General features: G+C 30.9%; 1 protein-coding gene across 1 annotated transcript in view; it reads right to left on the bottom strand.

Annotated features, from left to right (window-relative positions):
- Positions 1 to 24,469, bottom strand: part of LOC145307628 (reticulon-1-A-like) — a 285,455-nt gene that overhangs the window by 149,350 nt on the left and 111,636 nt on the right. The gene's annotated exons all lie outside the window — the stretch shown is intronic.

Raw genomic sequence — 24,469 nt, 5'->3', positions numbered from 1 at the left:
AACTAAGATTAATTCAGTTGTTTCTATTTTTTTTATAAAACAATATACGTTTTTTTCTGTGTTGCCAAGAACTGGTTTTATTACAGTGGAATAAGATCAGTTTTAAAGCAAAGTGTAAAATACATCAGAAAAAAATTATCCTCATAAACAAGAGGATTATTGATTTATCTTAGTGGTGATTGGTCAACTGACAGACTTGGCCAAAATACTCTTTTTACGATGACAAAGTAAAACTACCTAGCTATCTATCTCTATGAAGTATTCTATGAAGAATATACAGAGAAACCATCTACCTGTCTACAAATCTGTTTGTAGTAATCTATGAAGAATATAAAGAGAAACCATCTACCTGTCTACAAATCTGTATGTAGTAATCTATGAAGAATATAAAGAGAAACTACCTAACTGTCTACATTAAGAGATATAAGTTTTCCGGAATTGTAATGTAGGGAGTAGATTTGAAATCTGCATCAAATTTTAAGGATTTTTTTTTTATAAAATTCGTTTTTTGTATAATTCTTTATCTAAAAGCGGAAATACAAATTAAGTTAATTAATTTTGGCATTCATGATTGGTGGATTTAAAAAATCTGCGCTCTGATTGGATGTCGTACATCATTCAACCAATTAGAGCGCATGTAGTTTAAAATCCACCTATCCTATTGGTCAAAATTAATTAACTTAAAATGTATTTTCGCTTTTAGATAAAGAATTTTACAAAAAACGAATTTTATAAAAAAATCCTTAAAATTTGATGCAGATTTCAAATCTACTCCCTACATTACAATTCCGGAAAACTTATATCTCTTAGTCTACATATCTGTATGTAGTAATCTATGAAGAAAATATAGAGAAACCATCTACCTGTCTACAAATCTGTATGTAGTAATCTATGAAGAATATATAGAGAAACGAGGAAATTATATCAATTTCTATGTAATCTGATATTTCCTCGGCAAAAATGATAAGAACAACGATACAACGACCTGAGTTCTTTTCAAACACGCGCTGAGTGTTGTACAATGCTTTGGTTTCTCCCCTTTTATCTGTCTTTTAAATACAATGTGTAAAAAATACAATAAGCAATTAAAAATATTTAGTTATATGTATTAAATTTGTTTAATTAAATATATGTTAAGTGTTAAAAATTATACTGGCATATAGATAAATAAATCAATTTATGTAGAACTTAAAAATTTATTATAATAATTTCAACTTATTTTAGTCAAAGGCATAAAGAACCTTGTTATTATTCGATCTTTACATTCACTTATATCAAAATAGACTTATTATTATACCAAAGGAATTTCATTTTCATTTTATATGTGATCCGCAATATTATTACTTGGATGTTGCACCAAAATCATGTACTCTGTTAAAGTGATGCTCGCAGCTGCCTAAAACAACCAATTCATCCCTTTTCACACCCATTTACTCCATTCCCTCATCTCCTGGATGAAAGAACTGACAAATAAATGAGATACATAATAGCAAGCTAAATTGACGACAGATTTTCCACTGTCAATATATCCACGTATATCATACAATTATTTTGATGTGTGTTTGTTGGACACTATCTTTTATTTAAAATAAAATGTAAAGCTCTTATGAAATTCGGGCATGTATTTTTGATATTTGGATTTTATATTTTTTAACTGCATTATGTCTATTGTAATCTATACATTTTATTTCTGAACTGATTTATAAATATCAATACATTCTTTCCTTACCTTTTTATTTGATAAGATAAGAACATTTTATGTTTTATTTTCATTGATTCTTTCTTATATTTATTACATTTTGATTGAAAAGTGTTTTTTGGTTCTTTATCATAATTGTTTTCTTAAAGAGCAAAGCTCTTCTAGATATATTGCAGGTCTCTAATTGAAAACTGTTATCGTTAAATTAAACATGTTCAATAGATTTTAAACTTTATTGATTGCAAGATAGTTTCTTGTAACAGTCAGACAAAATTTTGAAAGCGTAGCAACTTTATGGACATCACCAGAAAGTATGAAAAATTTGAAACATGTTGGCCTTAGAACTTTAGGCTTCTGTTATTTCTACATGATTTTAAAAATGTCAATTTAAAACCAATATGTAAAAAATAACTTTTTGTTCTATATAAATTTAAAGGTCACAAAAACAGGCCTACAATAATATACACAAAAGATATTACACTAAATTTTATCATAACCTCGACAACTAGAATAACAACATTCATTGAAGGCGGGGTGTTAATATAAGAAAATTAAAAGGACGTGATAACGGCGTTGCTACAAAAGACCAACTCTACAAAAGACCAACGCCTACAAAAGACCAACTAGTCGGTTCTACAAAAGACCAACGACTACAAAAAATCGTAAGGCTGGAAGGTCTATAGCTGCAACTGGTGTAGCATCATATTTGTATTTATCAAATTAATAAATATAATGAATATAATAAAAAATTGTAATTATTTTTTTGTATCAATGTAATTAAATAATGGCATGAAAATCTTCTAAATTTTAAAGAAAAAATCTTCCAATTTTAATGATATCCAATATGGCGATTAAAACACAAGGACAAAATTCAAAACCGAAATTTCTTTCTTGAATAACTTTGTCCACAGGCTGAATTTCAAAATTCCGTCCGACAGTTTGTCCAAAGTCTGTGTTTGCTACGTAACGGAATAGTTTCGAACCCGATACAACCTTGCTTTTAAAAAATTGACCCTTTTGTAGTTGTTGGTCTTATGTAGGTGTTGGTCTTTTGTAGGCGTTGGTCTTTTGTAGGCGTTGGTCTTTTGTAGAGTTGGTCTTTTGTAGCAACTCCGTGATAACTTCTATGAAAATTTTCGTTTTCATAAAAGGTTCCTTTGGGCAACTAATTAAATCATAATCTGTAATGATAAGAGCTAACCAACTGTCTGTAACAAAAACTTTATTATAGAAAAGTTTTGCCCCCCCCAAAAAGCGCCTACAAACCCAGTAGGACCCTTTAAAGCCTGCAGATTACAAATCAAAGCGTGGAGTAATTTTCATTCTACAGCCTTTTGTTTAGGGACAGGGCATATTTTTCTAATAAAAAAATTGAGAGAGGGAACATTGGACTATTGGTAAAAGTTTTATAAAAAAAACACTCTTTTTAGAGACATCTTTCAATCTATAGACCACTGTTTTATCAGTAAAGACATTCTAGTAGCAAAAGCATGTATCAGACATATACAAGTTTACTTCATATTGGTTAGGTTAAGACCTATTCTAACTAGTAGCGTTAGAATTCTGCATGGTCAGAAATCCTGCAGGGGTATAAAATGTTTAGTTTAAACTAAAGATAAGATGAGGGGGAATTCGGTAAAATGTAGTAAAATCTAAAAATATATTCAAATAATTTTTTCTTCAAATTATTTATCCCCTTCCATTTTTGTTTGCTAGCATTTTTGCGGTCCTATTTATGTGTTATACTGGAACATATAATTCTTTATCATACAAATCCAAATGATACTATATGTGGATGCAAAGAAAAAAAGGTATAAAAACATAAGAGAAAGAAAGAAAAAGAGCGTGAGAGAAAAAGGTAAAAAGGCTATATAGATGGATTGATAGATAATTTAACAATAGGACATTTAATTTTGAAAGAAGGAAAAAAGGGAATTTAAATATAAAAATCATTTTTATAAGAAGCAAATTTCTTTGTCTTGTACGTCTAAAATTAAATATTTTTCTTTAAGTTAGGTTATACAGAGTAAAGGTTTGAAGAGCCCCACGGGCTAGAAATACATTTTTCAAAAATTTTAAATTGTTTTGTTTGGTTGCAAAGAAATAGGTTTAAGTAGAGTCCTTGATTATTTATAATGGTCCTGGTTAAAGTATTTATGACGTCACACATGACACTTTCCGGAACTTCAATATTTTTTTTAAGGAAGTATGTTTTAATCTTTACTATTTCCTTCTACACGAATGGCGTGCCTGATATAGAAAAACTTGACCCACTAAATTTGGAAATATGAATGTTACATCCATCCCTGTGTTTGGGAATGAAAAATCCCCAATGTCCCTGCATAAGAGGCCTAGCGTGAAGTAGATTATAAAAAGTGACAGAGGCATGCCCATAAATAATACTTTTTGCTCCACATGCCAAGCTGATAGAGGGAGAGAGAGAGAGAGAGAGAGAGAGAGAGAGAGAGAGAGAGAGAGAGAGAGAGAGAGAGAAAGAGAGAAAGAGAACATAGAGAGTGTAAAGGGTCCTTAAACATTGATTTCAGGGTAATGGCCGTAACACTTGATACATTTAGTTATCTTTGCATGAAGCAAAGCATTCTTTTTGTCATTAGTCATACTATACCTATAAAAAATGACGTCATACTTGCCTATGGTTGGTCAATTGAAATGTTTACTGGCCTGCTATTGGTGTTTTATTCTATGTATTGGCCTATCATTGGTTATTTTTTATGTAGGACGTCATTTTTTATACGCATTATAAGGAGCTTCAGTAATCTTCCTTGAATTTTTAGTCCAACTGCGATTTTTTAAGTAAATGATCAAAGGTCGAATATATCAAAATATTTTTCCCCTATATGTAATGTCTTTTATATTAGAATTAAACTTTAAAGTAGCTGCACACCTAGAAGCCTCTAGAAGCCTTTAAGGAATGTGGGGGGTGGGGAATCCACCTATAATAAGCTTCATTATAAAGGAGAGCCAAATCGGTTTGGCTGTTCGTGAAATCCTTCGCTAAAACCTTACTACTTTATATAATAGGAAAGCCACTTTCTGATTCATAGATTTTTCCAAGTATCTAATTGGTAGTTATGTATTCACACCCCTACATTTACATCATTTGTGTAGCATCTGTAAAAAAACATTTATCCTACAAGTATATGATTCTATCAAGAACAGCTTCTTACACAAGATAGTAATGGTAAGAATGGTTAAATAAAAAAATCAGGAAATTAGGAAGAGGTAAACTGGAAATAAATTAATGTTTTGCTATTTTTGACACAATATTTTCATGAAACGGATACCTTCTTCACCTGATTTTTGTAATTGTAATTCATATTAGGAACAATGAGTTCATATTATGATGTATTTCATCTTAAATTGTACTAAGAACGTTCATATTCGGCAAACACCAACTTTTTGTTCAAGGATATAAAATAAAACATTTTTGTCACAAAAGAAGAAAATGTTTAATATTCAACTTTTTTGCTGTTAAACGTAAACAGAATTCTTTGAAAATCCATAAAAAAATTGTAAGTTGAAAAGGACATGCAGACAATGAGCTCCGGTTTTTTTCTGTCATATCAAGTTTTTTTTAAAAATAGATATACCCTGAATCATGAAGTTTGTGTAAGTCTTTTTATGAATATCTCAATTATATCTCATTATCCACTAATCCAATATGACTGACAGCGAAGCTTTTAATAGTTCACTAAAAAGTTTTTTTATCTATCCTATTACCTTTTGGTATGGTACATAATCCTTTACATAAATAGTTAACCCTCATTTTAAAACTAAAGTTTAAGGATTGACACCACCTACCCCTCTCCTCTTCTTTTTCACTGTTGTGTCCCCTTACCCTATTAGCCTAACCTGGCCTTACATAAATTGGCGAACAAACGAACTGACGAAAAATATCCCCCCCCCCCCCTTAAATGAATTCATTTCAAAATTATAAGAGGATTTAGGAGGCAGTTGTGTGATCGACCAGGCACTTAAAGCGAAACCGCCCATAGGTCTTTTTGAATGTTATCGTCTGAATTCTGTTTTAAAACATTGTAATCATTAGCAGTTGTTGTTTCACTTTATGTGAGAAAGTGTCGTGTTTCCCCCTTTTTAATAGCAAAGCTACTCTACATACAATCCCATATTTATCCATCTGTTGTTGGTATGCTTTTAGAATAAAACACTAGAGGAAAAGGGGTTAAATAACTGTATATCCTCATTCCGAGGACCCTGTGCCGACCTTCAATTGGGTCTTTGAAAATTAACCAATGAAAATGTCAGGAGTATTAACACAGCAAAGTCGCTACAAAAGATCAGAAAGCGATTTGCTAGCAGAAGAAATATGTCCTTAAAAGTTGTCTGGTCATACATCTATACTATACATTTATTGGTATGCTACGTCATATGAAATTTTCTGGGCTCATATGAAAGATTTTTATACTTGAAATTCCTATTACGATTGGTCAATGCCATGTACATTGTAACTTGCTTTGTAAGTTTGACGATACTATTGAGATGGAAATGGGAATGTAATATTCTCGGATGGTATAACCGATAGTTGTTTTGGTAATATCTGTAAAAAAGAGCATCTATATTTTGAGTCACTTCGTCCACCCAGTAAACTGTTTAATATTAATGACTTCAGCTAGCAACTTATGAATGTTGTAATACTTGTTTTTTTTTACAATTTTAAACTTTTTCTCACACAGATTTTAATTTATTTTTAAGAATAATCTTTTTTTTTTTACATCTTTAGAGATGAATATCGACATTTATGCGCAATTGCTTAGTCTCATTCAAGGTCATGCTTAAATTGGGAAGGGGGTTCTTGTGAACTGAAGGGTTCAATAGCAAAATATTACTTGAAAAGTGGTTAGCGAGATCTTAAGTTTCAACCGAGCAGACAGACAGAGAGACATCGTTTTACTTTATATGACAGATTGTCATTTATTCAACTTTAGTTTTTATAAGCTTAGTTATTTTTGATTTAATTTAAAAAGTAAGAGTAAGATTTTAATTGAATTCCTCAACATCGTGAGAAGCTAATTCTATAATTATAGGACAATTTTCCAATTTACAAGCCAAAATATAATCATAAAATTCAACAGTTGTCTTTCTTGAAATGAATATTTATTGCTCTACCCCCCCCAAGAAATCTTCTCCCATATATTTCATTCTTTCTACGGAATAAAGAAATGATATAGTATCAAGGTTAACAATATCCATAAAAGTAAAACTCAAGATGAAACAGAGTATAGAGTCCAATAAAAATAACGTCATACAATACAAATGACCAATGATAGGCTGGTATACATTGTAATTGCCCAATGGTATACTGGCCTATTATTGGTCATTTTTAATAAATGACGTCAGTTTTTAATGATAAAGATATAAAATATTGTTTACAAAATGTTACGAAATTGCTTTTACGTTAATGTATCTAAAATATTATTTATTTTTTATTTTGGTGTAGGGTTCTTCATGCAATGTTTAATATTATTAGGATTATTCAAACAAAATACCCTTAAATAACTAACCGATCACAAGGTGAAATTGTATAAAAGCTTTGTTTTTGACAATCGGCAGGGGGAAAAGATTTTATTAATGGTCTTCAGCTGTCATAAATATTTGACAACTTATGTTAACTCTTGAAAATAATATATATAGGAAAGGGATGAATATCATTTAAGACAAATATAAAAGTGATTAATTCAGGTGTCTAAAGGAATAAGACAATGGCCGATAAATTGATATACATCCAAAATGATGATACACAAAATTACCCAATATAAAGATTACAATTAGTGGTTGAAACGCTTGGACACTCATTTAAATGAACCAACCAATCAAAATCAATGCCTATGCCTGTCTTAGCAATTTTTGTTTTGTGACTGCCTATTCAGGGAGGGAGGGGACATTGGGCTGTTTATTACACTATTCACCAAAGTTTTATAACAACATTTTCTTATTCGTTAGCTTAACAATTTTGGTGGCTTGTATAGACTTGTTGATTCATTAAGTTGAGTGTCCACACGTTTTAACCACTAAAGAAGATGTTATCTTGTGTATTGTCATTGGGGATGTACATCAATTTATCGGCCATTGTCTAATCCCTTTAATTACCTACTGCATATCCCAATTCCTGATTCTACCCATCATTACTCTTCCCCCTGTTTAACCCTTTGACTGTCCTAACCCCCCTGTTTTCTATTAGGGATGTGACCCTGTCATAAAGTTGGCCCCCTGCTATAAAGAAAGCTTAGAATTCAATCATTAGCAGAATTTTGAGGATTTGGGGAAGCAATAAACCTGTCCTTAACTCGACAAAGCATCGCGTCTATAGTCTTTCCTCCAGTTTTTATTATTATCATTCTATAGAAATAGAAACTAATGATAAAAAAACAATTGAAAAACAGATAATAATAGGATTTTAGATGTAGGCAAGTTAATTTTATTTTGGATCATGTTACTTGTCGATGCAGCGCTTATCACATGTTACTTGTAGATGCAGCTAACTCATACATGTTACTTGTAGATGCAGCAATATCCCCGCCCCATTCCCTATAGAGATGCTAATATAATTATAAATAGAAACAATTAAGATTAATTCGTTTGCTAAACATTTATTAGTAATGGTTTTGAATATATGCAAAAATATTATTAAATAATTACACATGATATTGAATAAATCTGGTTGCACAAATTGTAAAATACATTATCATTATAGCGATCCCTCCACATGTATTCATCCAAATAACTTTGTAAGAAGGTTCAAGATGAAGGATGAAGGAAGTTGTTTGGGGTTTTGAAGTTCTTTAGAAATGACTAAAAAGCTTATTTTCAATAAAAAATATAACTAACATTGTCTGCCTATCTCCTTTTTTAATCTCCCTTTAACATGTTACTTGTAAGTGCAGCAAAGTTAAACATGTTACTTGTAAGTGCAGCGCTGCATCGACAAGTAACATGATCCTTTATTTTTTTTGCATATCAACTAATTGTTCAATAAAATAATTTTATGTCTACCTTGCCTTTTTTTAAATCACATCATTAAGTAATGAATATCATTTATGCTGTTATTCTTATGACATTAATGTGATTATTAATGCAATGTAAAATAATTTTTATAAATTATATTAATAAATTAATTTAAATCATCCTTATCAATCATAATCTGTTGCTCCTTGTATTGATTCTCTCCCTCCCATGGTCAAAAAACATAAATTATTATCGAACAAGGATGGCAAAATTAATAAAAGCGCAACTCAACAAAGCACACAATTTGGTTTAGACGAACTACATACAGAAAAGCAAGAATCACTCTTATAACAAGAACTTTAATTCGATCAATAAGTTAAAAAGGACCATCTTGTTAGTAGTTTGCTGCACTGCTAAGATTGTACCTTATTGCTACAAAATCTGAAATAGATAGAATGATACTTACATACCTAAAATTACAATCACAGCAGAGCTATCCGTAACATGCTGACGGACACACACAGAATGTAGAAAAGCCTTCAAAATTAAGGTTTAGTAGTACAACAGGACAAAGATAAGGGAGGTTTTGTAATTTTAAATAAGGATGACAACATCCATAAGTAGCAAAGCTCAAATTTATGGATGGACATATGGAAAAAATTAACAATAGAGCACTGTCATGAGAATAAAGAAATGAGAGAAATAAAGATTAAACTTGAAAAAAAAACATCAGGAAATATTTTAAAGTTTATAACGTGAAACCCAAAACAAGCCGAAATATCATATTTTCCCCAAAACGTCTTAGAAGGACGGATGGACAGACGGACACTGTAAATTATAGAGAGCTTTGCTATTAATAAGAGGTGTAGGTTAGAGATAAGAGGAGGGGGGGGGGGGGCGGGGAGGGTGACATGGGGCTTATTTTTCTAAGATTAATGATGTTCTACTTGACATTAGTAAATTTATCTAAAGTAGTTTCATATATTTTTTTCCTCAAAATGTTCAGATTTTACAAGAATGTAGGGATAGGTACTTGAAAGATTTTTAATTAGCTTTCAACATTTTAAAAATAGAATACGTTATAAATGGTTCCTACTGCTGCTATGTTAGGTGTGCGACATAAATAGTTAGAGTAGTTGGAATGCCTTGGCGAAAAAAAGCCGCATTAAAATGCACAATTAGAACTTCCCAAACAAAGGTTTAGCAATTAAAGAGTTGGTTGTCTGATGGGTGTTTGGACGGAATAGGTTGAGATTTGGCTCGTCCGTATGAGGTAATTGGTAGGTACCTTTTATATTTTGACATTTCCCTTTGTCCCTGGTGTTAACAGTAACTTCTATCATCAATATTTCATCGTCCTTCTCTCTCTCTCTCTCTCTCTCTCTCTCTCTCGCTTCTCTAAAATTTTAAATCTGAACTAAAGCCCTTGGTAATCCTTTCTTTTATTGGTTCTTGGAATACAGATTTTAAAATTCATTTTCAACTCATCTGACGCGTAGACTTTCTACAATTAGGTCTTTTTTTTAGATAGATTAGAAAAAAATATGGATAAAACGCCTCAAAGTTTTTGTTGAGGCGCTTTTTTGTTATTGCATTCCTCCATTTGAAATATTCAGTCAAGGCATTACACAGACATTTTAATAGACAAAGAAGGACAGATGGGAGATTTTAGCTTTTATTTTTTTAATGTTATTTTGATTTTGGCTTTTCTTTTATTTTATCTATTTAAATCATAAAGACTTGCATTGTTTTTAAAATCGTTTTCTTTTCTAAATAACAACAATAATTTTCATTCGTTCCTTTGTAATTTACCGATGTTAAATTACCCAGAGACATAATTTAGACTTATCAATGTCTAAATCTGAATGTTTGAATTAAAAGGATTAAAATAAATTTGAATGTCTAGTCGTCACATCATCAATAACAATTATATTATGCAGTTTCTTTCAACCCAAAATAACACCAAATTTCAAGATTCATAAAGCTGAAAATTTACTGTGATTTCACATATATGTAAACTATAGAAATCTCCTGTTATTAAAGTCCGTCCCGACAGTTTTTATTTCAATTTTGTTGTTAGCCCCCTACCCTCAAAATTCCTCCCATATTACCTCTCTTCTATCTTTCTTCTCTCCCACCTCCCCCTCTCTCATTCTTATTTTATAACAACTTCTTTCTTACAAATAATAACTAGAAAAAATAATGAATATATTTAGAAAATCCTTTTATGAATCATTATTACTTACTATAAAAATTTATTTAAAAATTATATTTTCTGGTATTTACTGTTATTGATATATTTTATATGAATTTTTCCACTTTGGGGGTATTGTTTGATATTTTGGGATATTTATTATTTTATTGGACTCAATAAATTAAAAATTAATTTTTAATTATTTTAAATCAACAACAACATACCTATTTATTTTGAAAGCGTAAGCATTGGAGGTTTATGAGATAAATGTATCCAATCTTGGAAGGTGGGTGTTCTATACTTGAGACTTTTTAAAAGCAAAGCTTTTCTATAATTAGGGTCGGTCCGTCCGTCCGTCCGTCCGTCCGTACGTCCGTCCGTCCGAGATAGATAGCTTTTATTCGTTAATTTAGGCATGTTAGAATTGTCCTATCGATTTCAAACTTTGCATGATTATTCCTGTAATAGTTAGGTACGGTTTAGAAAGCGTAGCAACTCTATAATCATTAATAGAATGTCCGTACGTCCATTTTAAACATGTTGATTTTTCTAATTTTTTAACAGCAAATTTTTATGTGATCTAATTATCCGTTTGATCTGATTTTTGGTACATTGATTCCTGGGACAACAAAGAACAATATTTTAAGCGAAGCAACTCTATAATCAAGCCCTTAAAACGTAAGTATGTCCATAAACATTATCCTGTATCAAGCAGTTTTTCAACAAATTTACTTACAATTTTGCTTCGATTCTTATACTTTTATATTCTGATAATTCAGTTTAGACACTATACAAGTGTTAATGTCCGTTTGTCCTACCGTTTCAGTGCTTCGCTTTTATGGATGTTGCCATCCTTGTTTTTGTAGGTTGGAGGGGGTATTTCTCTTGGAGATTTTTACCTCCGACAATTAAATAGCCTATACATTCCTAGTAACAATAATAATCTTCCCTAAAAATTATAGTCCAATCGTGTACAAGATGGAACATGGAACTAATTTAGTGGTCATTCCGTTCATCAAGTAGGTTGGGAGGTGATGAGGTATAGTGGATTGATTGGAAGTAACGTTATTTTAGCCCGATGCGAGTTTCACTTTATTAGAGAACATTAAAATCTGGTGTTACACCCATTATTAAAGGATAGTTAATATATAAATAAAAGTAATACCTAAAATTAAATTTTTGAGAAAATATTGGCATACTCTGCCTTACTTGATAAAATATTGGCATACTCTGTTTTACTTGATGAAATGTTGGCATACTATGTTTTACTTGGGGGAATATTGGCACACTCTGTTTTACTTGTTGCATTTGGCTTACTCTTCTTGACTTGATCCGAAATTTTAAATATTACTTAGGTGCGATATCCCTGCTTCGACTCTAAGGTGAGAAAATTGACCAGTGTTTGTTAGTAATAAAAGTTTCTTCTTAACACTATTCTGTTAATTGCTCTTCTCCTATGTACATTCGAAATACTTTGTTTCATAATTTAGATGCTTAATTGACATCATTTATGGAAAAATGTGTCGAACAGGGTTGAGAAAGATTTTATTTTTGTTTTTGTTGTAGGCGGCATGAGTATTTAGTCCTGGGCTCGGCCTTAGCCTTAAACCAGCTTGTGTAAATAAATAAATTTCTGAAATATGAAAGGATGGATTGTGTCTGTTTATGGAATGGTTTAGACATCCAGTTGAATATGATTTAAATTTTAAAGAATATTTTTAAAATAAATTAATGAAAAATCTTTTAATATGGTAGATTAAATGAAATAGTTAATTTATTAATGAAAGAACAAAATTTGGGAGGGAAAAATGGGAGGGACAAGCATATAGAGATTGATCACCTCTAGTACCCAGGGAAGGGTGTTACTTTGGGGGAGGAGTTAGGTGAGGGGGGGTAGGGACATTTGTTTATGATTATCACTATATCAATAACAATCTGTCTACTATCTTTACCTCCTACTATTCACTTTCCTCAATTTACAAGTTGCAGCCTCCCCCATTGTTTTTATCATTCCCCCCTTCATCCTGTAAAAGTATTACAGCTACTCTAGGACTATGGTCTGTTCGTATGTAAAATTGTTATTAGGGGTTTCACCAGTAGTGGCCTTTAGGGTTTTTAAATTAGGAAGGAGGGGGGGGGGGGGGGGGGGGTGTAGCCTAACACCCCACACAATTTTCAATTGTAGTTTTAAAAAGAAAAATTTTCGCCAGACTTGTAGTAAAGGAAAACCAGTAAGTCAGACAGAGGCGCTACTACCGGAAATTTAGCTAATTCTCTTGAGAGGGTGGTGTTACTCTCCCTACAAATAGATATAAACCTTCTAACTCATGAGAAAATACACTGTAAATGAGAACTATATCAGGTCAGCGGTTAGTGAGATCCTTCGGTACAGACAGACATCCTGTCACTTTATTTTAAGGATAAGAATATAGTAAATACTGAGTATTTGATACTTATATATGTGTTTTTGTCAGTCATCATGTAATATTGACAATAAAATAATCTATAATACAAAGTAGCTTGATGTCTGTCTGTCCGTCCGTCCGTCCGTCTGAAGCTTAAGATTTTGGTGACCACTGAACTGATCGGATTCTACTCTTCAGGGAATATACCTACTGGTCCTGTGGTGGTTTTAGGCTATTTTCTTCAGGGGTGGGACACCTCCAACCCCCCAAAAAACAAAAAATTCTCCTCCTATTTTTTTTTACGAATTTTGCGAATTCGTTATTTAATCGCAAAATTTTTTTCCTGCTGGGTAGGTGCGAAAATTTGCAATCCGTTCTGCTGGGTAAGTAATAGAAGATGTAATTATACCTCTTGTGGCAAAGCCCCTGGAGGCTAGGGGCGAAGCCGCTAGTATAAATATAAGCCAATATTTTCAATATTTTTGTCACCCATTTTACAGCTTTAACTCAATTTACCTCCTATACATCCATACTTTTTATTATTGTTCCAGTGAAAAAAAATCCACTGTATTTTTGTCGGATGTACTAATGACAATTGCCCATCTGACGGAGTATGCTAAGTAATTTAAATATGTTTACTTATTAACAACTTTTTTATGCGATTAATTTTTTTTTAAATGCATATTTGCTGTATTGTTTTTTTTTGTGCATCTAACTATTGTTAGTAGAATATTATATTGCTGCGCTACTTACGAAAATGCCTGTTCTTGTTTCATCTTTTGATAGGTATCTCCTTTCATCCTTTACCCTCTCCCCCTTCACCCCTCTTTCATTTTATCCATCCCTTTTCTGAAATTCTACTCTGTTCATTTATCTGACAAAACCTTTCATTAAGATCTTTTACGATATAATAGTGTGGCGTAGCTTCCTTATAATCAGTAAACATATACATAAGACTATAGTTTGTTCACATTTAAAAAATAAAATTCAAGGAGTTATCCTCTTAAAAGTTTTTTTTTAATTTTGAAAATTTGAGTACCCCCCCTCCCCTCGACAGAGAACAACTATTTTAGGTTAGGTTAGGTTATAGGATAGGGAACCGAGCGCTGCGGCTATGCAGGCAAGGGGGCCGAGCGCTACGGCTATGCAGGCAAGGGGGTCGAGCGCTGCGGCTCTTCGAATTCAAGAGATGATATGTTATTTATCCTAAAGAAGTTGTATCAACTTTTTTTTTTATAGCTAGCCGGTTCTTTTAGTAAGTAGTAGATGTAAAATTTTTCATAGAATTCAAATATGCAATCGGTTTTTTTGTAGACCTCTTATTTTTTAAGTAATTTAAGTTTTTTAAAAAAATAATTAAGTCGGTTTTAAGGTACTAAAACGCAACAAAATAAAAGAAGAAAATGGTCAGTAAGAACAAAAATAGTAGGATCTTTAATTTGACACCTTACTTTTAAAATTCTGTTGAGTAATTATTGAAAAAATCTATTTTTTTAACCTCGGTATAATAAAAACTTTAGACCTAAATATTTTCTCAAACAGACATAAAAAACATGGGTTCATATATACCATTAGAATCAGAAAAATATTACGAATCCATTGTAAGCAAAATTGAAAAAAATTAAAAAATTAAAAAAATACAGAAATGGCCAATTATTTTTTTTGTTCAGACAACACTATTGTCTTCCCTTTTTTACCCCCTCTTTACCCCCTCTTTACCCCCTTCCCATTTTTATACTCAATTGAAGAATTAAGACGTTGCCTGTACAACATAATATGATATTTTCATATAATTCCTTTTATTGTAGTTTATATACTATATTGTAAACTTTTTTTTTCAATTTTGCTTACAATGGATTCGTAATATTTTTCTGATTCTAATGGTATATATGAACCCATATTTTTTTATTTGTGAAATAATAAAATTAAGTTCAAAGTTTTTATTCTCGTGGGTTTAAAAAAATCGATTTTTTCAATAATTACCTGACAGAATTGAAAAAGTAAGGTGTCAAATTAAAGATCTTACTATTTTTGTTCATAATGACCATTTTCTTTCTTTTTTTTGTTGCATTTTAGTACCTTAAAATCGACTTAATTTTTTTTTTTTAAACTTAAATTACTTAAAAAATAAGAGGTCTACAAAAAAACCGATTGCATATCTGAATTCTATGAAAAATTTTACATCTACTACTTACTAAAAGAACCGGCTAGCTATAAAAAAAATAGTTGATACACCTTCTTTGTAATAACATTTTCCCTCTGTGCTCGGAAGCCTCCCATTTTTAGAGTTGCTTGTCAGCGGATTTATGAAAATGTGATATAACTTGAATAGGATATTTTGATAAATATGTTCGGCTTCTGATTGCTGTCTAATGTTGTAGAATATTAAAAATATTGTGACTGCGCATTGTTGACTCATTGGCGCGGCGGCTTAATTAGAAACTGATAGTTGAGAATTTTGATAGCGACATTTATTGCGTTGGAAACATTGAGACGGAACGACGTTGAAATTGTCAATTTTAATTAACTCAATACAACACTGAGCTTTAAATATTATCATCCTTGTTTACTCTCTGATAATAATACCATCAAGATAAAATAAAACAAATGAATACAAAACGTCGAGTCATTTTGAGAACCATTTCAAATTTATTATGTTTCCTTTATAACATTTTGACGTCTAATTTTCATCTTTTAATAGAGAAATATTTTAACAAGGACGTTTAAGACTATGAACAGCGAGGCTATGTTACACAAAAATAGACACGAGAGAAATGAGATCCTCTCCTAAACAAAATAGACAGATAGATTTTTAAAATTCAAAATACAACATCTAATTTATAATCTATCAAATGAAAATTCGTAGCTACCTCCTTTCCAAAAAATAATCCCGTTATTTTTGTTTTTTCTATATGGCCCTTTTTTAATATTTAACTCTAAGCAGATTTAATAATTAAGCTAATGTGATCTAACACCATTTATATTTATTTTTTAGTAGCAGACGAAATCATTATTTTTTCTAGAATTGTCTGCTTCAAAAATTTTCGCCAATTGGTGATTGGTTGTTAAAAACAGGCTGATTCTTATTGGTTTAGAGCGATAGCTACTTGGGAGCGTCCGCCAGTTTGATAGTAATTTGTAATAGTTGCAATATCCCTTTAGAATCTAGGCCGGGACCTAATTAATGGCCAGGTTTCCTATCCCTTATCCCTGAAAAAAGGATGACATCATCCATAAAAGCGAAGCTCTGAAACGGTAGGACAAACGCTCATTAACACTTGTAGAGTGTAAAAACTACATAATCAGAAGCTACGCCCTCTAAATCATACCTAACTACTACAGGAATCAACATGCAAAGTTTGAAATTGATAGGACAATTCTAACTTGCCTAACTTAACGAAAAGGCTAACCGTTACGGAGGGACCGACACTAATTATAGAAAAGCTTTGCTTTTAAAAACAATAACCTACATAAGCAAGATTTAATGAGCATGCTTTGCTACCAAAATAGAATGGCAGTTGGTTGTATTCTATCCTTCAAATAACCAAAATAACAAATCATCGAACGTTAACAAACATTTGAAGATAATTTAAAATAGTTTGGTTAATAAATAAGAACAAAAATACACAAAATGGGAGCAACGGAAGATTTCATGACACATAAATAATGCAAAAGTAAAAATTAGACCTCTGAGCATCATTACTTACAATGTTTGTCTTATTTTTCTATTTTAGAGCTTCATTACTTATGGATGTTCTCAACTTTGTTAAGATACAAATAAACAACTGTTAATATGTAAAATAATTCCTCATGCGTCTGATATAATAGATTTTGATTAGAATGATAGCTAACAAGGGGTAAAATATCAATGTACCAAATAATGCGAACTATACATTTAAATGGGAATCTTTTCTATTATTATGGTCGGTCCATTAATCTAGGCAAGTTAAACTGGTCCTATCGATATAAAACTTTGCATGGTGATGATTAAGTAGTAAGGTATGATTTAGAAAGCGTAGTAACTCTATAGTAGTTACCGAAATGTCTGTACGTCCATTCCAAATATGTTGATTTTAACTTTCTTACAACAAATTTTTATGTAATGTAATAATCTTATTGATCTGATTTTTTGGAATACAGATTCCTAGGACAACAAAGTACAATGTTATAAGCGAATCATCTCTATAATCAAGTCCTGAAAATGTAGTTATGTCCTTAAACATTATCCTGTATTTAAGCAGTTTTTCAACAAATTTACCTTCAATTTTTTTTCGACTAAAATGATTTATTTTCTGATTATTCAATTCCGAAACTCTACAACTCGTTTGTCCAACCGTTTCAGAGCTTTGCTTTTATGGATGTTTTTTCTCTATAATTCCAAATATCCGTCTGACAGCCTGCCTATTTTTATTGCTGGTTTAAATATTGCCTACTGATTCACATTCATTCCTTATATCACTCTGTCTGTCGGTCTATCATAAATGAAATATAAAAATAAATTTTAAAGGAAATATGTTTTTTTTTCACAGATGTTATCAACGATAGACAACTCAGAGTCAGGATTTATATGACAACTGAGCATATACCGGACGACTTATTATGTCAGTTTGTCTGTATGTTATGCTCGATTTACATGGCTCATCTTAAATTACATGTATATTTCTATAACACCATCTATGTACCATAAATTGCAATAATTTTGAGATTAGAACACTCTATAGAAATTCTGTTGTCCTGAAATATGGATCAGAGAAACATAATCCTTTTACAGTAAAGATTTTATCCTAAAAATAGAATTATATAAATATCAGATTTCCTCTTGGCAGACGTATTTTGACGAATATATGTTAATATGATATGGGGAGAAGGGGGAGGGGAGATGCGCTTTTAAGATCATGAATATGTCATTTATTTTAAAAAGCGAAGATTTTCTACATTAGGTACCATACAAGCAGAACAGCAGCTCAATAATTACGTATTTTTTTTACAACATTATCTTGTTTTTTTAAATAGATGTAGAGCAAATTTTTGTTTGTTTTTTCTTTTCATTTGTAAAATCTGTGGTTTAAAAGAATTGTTAATGGTAAAAAATGATGAAAGAAAAAAAATATCTATAAAAAAAGCATTTTGTGTAAAACAATTGTTAATTACTGGAAAATGTGTTTGTAGATATGTAAAATATTTTAGTAAAAATTGTTATCTGTTGTTAATTAAGCAAATATGTGAAAACTATTCTTTTGTCTGTCAAATATATAAACATATTGGATATAGATACGCAAAATGACGCTTATTGTTTCATGTTATTCCAATCTTTAAATATTAAATTTATATTTCATTTATGACTAGCGTCTACACCCCAAGAGATTCTTAGGTACATACAGCCACATATAAAGATAAATATTACTGAATAATCAAACAATTGAAAAGCTTCTTTTTTTAAATTGGCACTTCATTTATAAAAAAAAAAAATTTGTGTCAGTAAAGTTCAGTTAGCCTACTTTTGAATCTACTTCATGAAGTAGCTCTGAATGACATCTTGTAAACCTTAATTACAGATACATAGTCTTATGTTGGTGTTCAGGTACAAGACAATTAAAGTGAAGATTTATAAATATTTATTTAAATGTGTTTGTCCTAAATTGGTATTTTCAGCTTTTGCAACGGCCAACCCAGGTTATGTAAGTACCAAACAATGCATAAAATAATGTGAATATGTGTAATAATATTATTTTTGGTATGCTTGTATTGAAATACATACATATATATCCAACTATGTAGCTCCTTTCATCTTTAAAAATAAAAAAAATGCAGAAAGAAAAATTGAGCCTCTATTTTATGTCTCTGTATTAATTGATAAGAAATGTTGAATGTCAAGTTGAGTTATGTTTAGAGGTCAGTTACAAGAATCCTTTAATTTTCATCAATATTTTACTTTCATGATAACACAAAACCTTTTTTTTTAAATTAAATGAACTATGTCAAAAATGGATTTTACTCCATCTTAATATTTTTCTTAAAAGGTATCTTTTCTTATGCACCTAATTAGTAGCGATACTACTGTATAAAACAAATGACAGTTCGACTGTCAGTCCACCCACCTGAAAAGAGAATTTCTCAGCTGATATTTAAGACAGACTTCCTATATTTTTTGTGTAGATTTTACATATCATTCAGCATGCTTTCTGCACTCAATATTAAAGTATAAAACCTAATATTAAACTCTTCTTAAATGTGTGTAAGTTCTCTAACATAAGGTATTTTACTTTGTAAAATGTTTTCCTCCTAATTACTTATTATTTATTACATTTGCATCTATTAATGATTAAGCAGAATAAATGTATCAAGTGGTAAGTGGTACACACTAACAGGGAATGGGACTAATATCTTGTAATATAAAGTAGTAAGGTTTTTTTTGTCTGGAGTTCAATAACTACTTAACCAATTGAGATTATGATGAAACTTCGAATTGGTTTAGAGAAGGTTTTAGACTATTTTATCTTTAAATTTAAGTCTTGCGATGATTTAAAAAAAAATCTTTAAATACAGAGCCCCTAGCTGCTAGGGGTGCCTCTGCTAACAATAAAGAACACACAAATCAGACAAAATAGAAGTACAGAAACAATAACGATTGTCCATTAAACTTTATAATAGGACAATGTAAATTATAAAAATTAAATCTCCAACTGTTTATCATAATCTAAGTGCTCGTCTTGACTCGTGAAAACATATTTAATATTGATGGTATGTGATGGTATCAGTAATATTAGACTCACATGGTGTGCCATCCCCTCCACCATAAATATATTTAATATTGATGGTATGTGATTGTATTAGTAATATTAGACTCACATGGTGTGCCATCCCCTCCACCATAAATATATTTAATATTGATGGTATGTGATTGTATTAGTAATATTAGACTCACATGGTGTGCCATCCCCTCCACCATAAATATATCACATTATCAACATTATACCTCTTGGTAACAACATGGGATCCAAGGTATTTATAAGCAGAGAAAGAGGGGATAATCGACTGTTTATTATACTAGTCCCCAAAGTTTTATAATAACGTTTTATTCTTCGTTGGCTCAACAGCTTTGGGGACTTTAGTGAATTCTGATTCTTTAGTTTATTAAGTTAAGTGTTTAAACGTTTCAATCACTAATTTAACAGAAGGCATATTTTTGTGTATCATCATTGAGGATGTATATCAATTAATTGTCTTATCCCTTTAGATCCCTGATTAACATTCCAAATATTGCAGATAACCAACCTTGTTATTGCACGATCTTTACCTGTCCGAACTGTACATGATAATGAGTCTCACCTGTTTTGGGCTAGGACATTCCCTTATACTCTTATTATCAATGTTGCGCATAAGTCATAGCATCAGTAGGTACTTATTTTACCGTCATTAGTTGTGACACAACCTGTACCGAGATTCGAACCCGTAACCTCCTCAACGAGATGCTAAACCATCACCCCCTCTAATTCATTTGCTTTTGTGACATATTACACCACTGAAACGCTATGTTTGTTCGGAAATGATGAAACACTATTTAATACAAATCTCTTTACCATAGAAATCAAGGATATATGTTTACCATTTATCTTAAAAAACAAGGATGAAAACATCCACAAGTAGCAATGCACAAAAGTCATAAATGGACAAACGGTAGAAGTGAGAAGAGCATATGGTTCTTGGACATAAAAAGAAGTTGCAATAAAGAATTTGTATAATAAAACATGGAAAATGTTCGTTTTACAGATTTCTTTCTGGTAAGGGTTACCGTGCAAAAAAACTTAAATAGCAGTCGTTAAAATCACATTTCCCCTATGGTGTTACTGACTGACGAACGAACGTTATTAATATCAAACATGCAAATAAACCATATCAATTATTCATTATACAATTTTTTGAAGAGGTTTCTCAATACTTGCACTAAATAGCTTTAAACCATCCCATTTCTAATACAAATATCTCCTTAAAAAAAGATAGATCGGTAATTTCATCTATTCAGAAGATAAACGAACAAAGAATATCTGGCTTATTTAGATTTTCATGTTCTTTAATAAAGCGAAACACGCAGCTGGCTAAAATAACAACACCCCCCATCCAACCTCAATACCCTATAACCTAGCCTCCTGCTAAACGAACAATCTGTCTAATACAAAAGTTCCATGTTAGCAACCTAAATTAACGACAATTTTTTCCCTGTCATAATCCACGTATATTCTACATCCATTGGAATATTATAGAATAGCTTTGCGCCTTTAAAAAGGAGAACTGAGATAAAGAAGAGCTAATCTTTCCCATTTTCCCCTTTGATTATCTAAATACTTTTAGAATTCCCTTACTGATCTATGATGAAAAGTAATACTATATTTGTCTCGTCTCCTTTACTCATAATTCATATTCATAAAAGCCAAATAATATGGATTTTTATTCTATTTTTGTATTTAAGATTCTAGCAATTGATATCCCAAAAATATTTGCAAAGTTAACAAGAATAGTAGATATTCAAAAATAGCAAAGTACAGAAAATTAAAGAACATTAATCAGATAAACTATATTAAGAAGAGTTACAGAATAATTGATTTTTAGCCTATTGAAATGTTTACAAAAAGTTAAGCTTTTTATAGTGCCTATACAAAAAATTACGTCATACTGGCCTAACATTGGTTAATTAAAATGTATAATGGCCTGCCATTGATAATTTAGTCTATGTAATGGCCTATCATTGGTCATTTATAATGTATGACGTCATTTTTTTTTCTAAAAACAGTTTCAAAGAAGTTCCAAGATAACAATATCGAACTTTTAATTATTTATGTCTTTTTCTAACCTCTATCCTTCGTGTGAAAGATTCATCTAAAATCATTTCACTTGTTTGTTTTTAAAAATGAACCATTTTACTAGTAATGGGTGTTCATTGTGTACAACCAATATAATACCTTAAACCTAAACATCTTTCTTAATCGGGAAAAAAAGTTTTTTTGTACTAACTGTGTCCATTTTCGTTTTGTTTTTATAAAAAAAAAACAATTTAAAACTTTTTGCTGACCTTATTATGGTAATTGTTTTAAATATTTGGGTTTGATTAAACACCTCTGGTAGTTACAAACAAACACCCACTCCCTGTGCTAATTGAATTCTTGTTTACTACAGAGCTACTTAGAACCATTTAAAGCCCCCTGAAATGACACCAACCTTAAAAAAAAATAATAGAACAAAGCATATTTATATCTATTAAATGGTGAAAACTTAATAATTTTTTGTCTATTTAAGCAAATACATTTGCATTGAAAAAAAGTTTTTAAAAGATAACAATTTACTGCAACTACATCAGAGAGTGAGAGGGACATTGAACTGTGAATTTCACTGGTACTTAAGGTTTCAAAAATGAGCTATTTAATTGGTTGACTAAAAAACTTTGGGTACTTGAATTTAATTTTGATAGGAAGGTTCTATACTTTGGTGTCTAAACTTTTAAACTAAATAATTTAATCTACTACAATATGTTTTTTTAATGTTAGGGGGATATAACAATTTAATGTCCAATTTCTTATCCATGAATTTTTTTAAGTTTTAAAATCAATTTATGTATACAGTGTCAGCCTATTTTGTTTTCTTCATAATATAGATTAATGTGTTGTTTTTCACTTTTCAATGTATTTTAAGGTGTTTCACCCCTTCCACCAAATTATCAAAATGATCAGAAACGCAATTAACACTAACAAAACTTTTCTATTTCATTTATTTAATATTTTCGTTTATTTTAACCATTGCATTTATTTAACTACATCATTTTTGACTTTTCCATTAATTTAATTATTTAAATATTTCACTTATTCAATACCTCATTTATTTCACGATTTTATTTATCTACCTATTTAATTTCATTTATTTAACTATTTAATGTATTTAACTGTCATAATGAAAACCTCTGCTAATAATTTGCTAATTTAGACAGTGGCGTGCGAAGCACTTTGTCTAGGGGGGGGGGGGGACATTTTGAAGATTTTGTAAAATTTTGCCCCCCCCCCCCTAAATCAAAGTGCCCCGGTGCGTTTTGGTCGCTGGGGAGGGGGGGGGGGCGATTGCCCCAAATGCCCCCTTCGGTTCGCACGCCACTGAATTTAGAGATATTACAATAAGCGGAATTAATGGCACCTTGTATTGTATTGTTGAACCTAGCTAAAATCATTAATAATCTTGGACAAATCAGATTGTAAAACTTTATACAATAACAAATGAATTATTCCATGAGAAATGTTTTTATTTTTCATTTTTATCAAAGGTACAAAAAAAGAAAGTCTGACAAGGATAATTACGTTAATGAGTAGACAATACAAGCTAGCCTATCCTATCCCATAATATTTTTGTCTGAAAATTAAGATCTCAATAACTACATAACTGATTGGGTTCTCTGTCTAAGGTAAGCTTCACATAGACCTCGTGATGGTTTAGACTATTTTGATTTCAGATTTAGGTCTTAGTTATGGTTTTAATTATACAGCCTCCTAGATGCTAGGGGCGAAGCCGTTAGTTATATAATCAATAATTTTATTTTGGTCTGACGATTAATATCTCGACAAAATAAAACAAGGTTTCGTGTTTATTTTCTCCAATAAATCTATTTTGATAAATACACTTTGTGTTTAAATCTACTTTTACGTAGTCCCATCCACGAATCTTTGTGCTAATTATGGATGTTGTCATCCTTGTTTTCAATATAGATCATTTTAGAACAATTGGTAACTTATCAGTTGGAAAAATTGACTTATTTTCAAATGTAGTTAGCGAGACGAAAATGCATATCATGTCGAATAAGGACATGCATTCAAATAAACAAATTAGTAAAAAATATTTGCTTTTTCTTCATTTGTAGCCTTTTAGGTTTAGAAACATAAAAAGCTACATAAAATTTTGATTTATTTGTATGGGGGGGAGAAAACTGTCACACATCCCTTGATATAAACTAAAACATTCCCAATACCTTCATTCATAAAAAAAACTTTATATAGCATTTCGATATTGTGTCAGCAACGACCACTTATTTTTATCGACAGAAGGTCAACAGTTTTGGTAGGGTTTATAAACATAATTAGAACTTTCATCCATAACTTTCACTTGGAACTTTTTCAATACGCGGCGGAAAAATCACGCAAGTCATCTTTTTCC

This window comes from Acartia tonsa, chromosome 2 (genome assembly GCF_053477335.1).
Source record: "Acartia tonsa isolate MP-2025a chromosome 2, ASM5347733v1, whole genome shotgun sequence".
NCBI classification, from domain to species: Eukaryota; Metazoa; Arthropoda; class Copepoda; order Calanoida; family Acartiidae; genus Acartia; species Acartia tonsa.
Note: the sequence above shows the minus strand (reverse complement) of the source record. Positions and strands in the feature narration are given on the sequence as shown.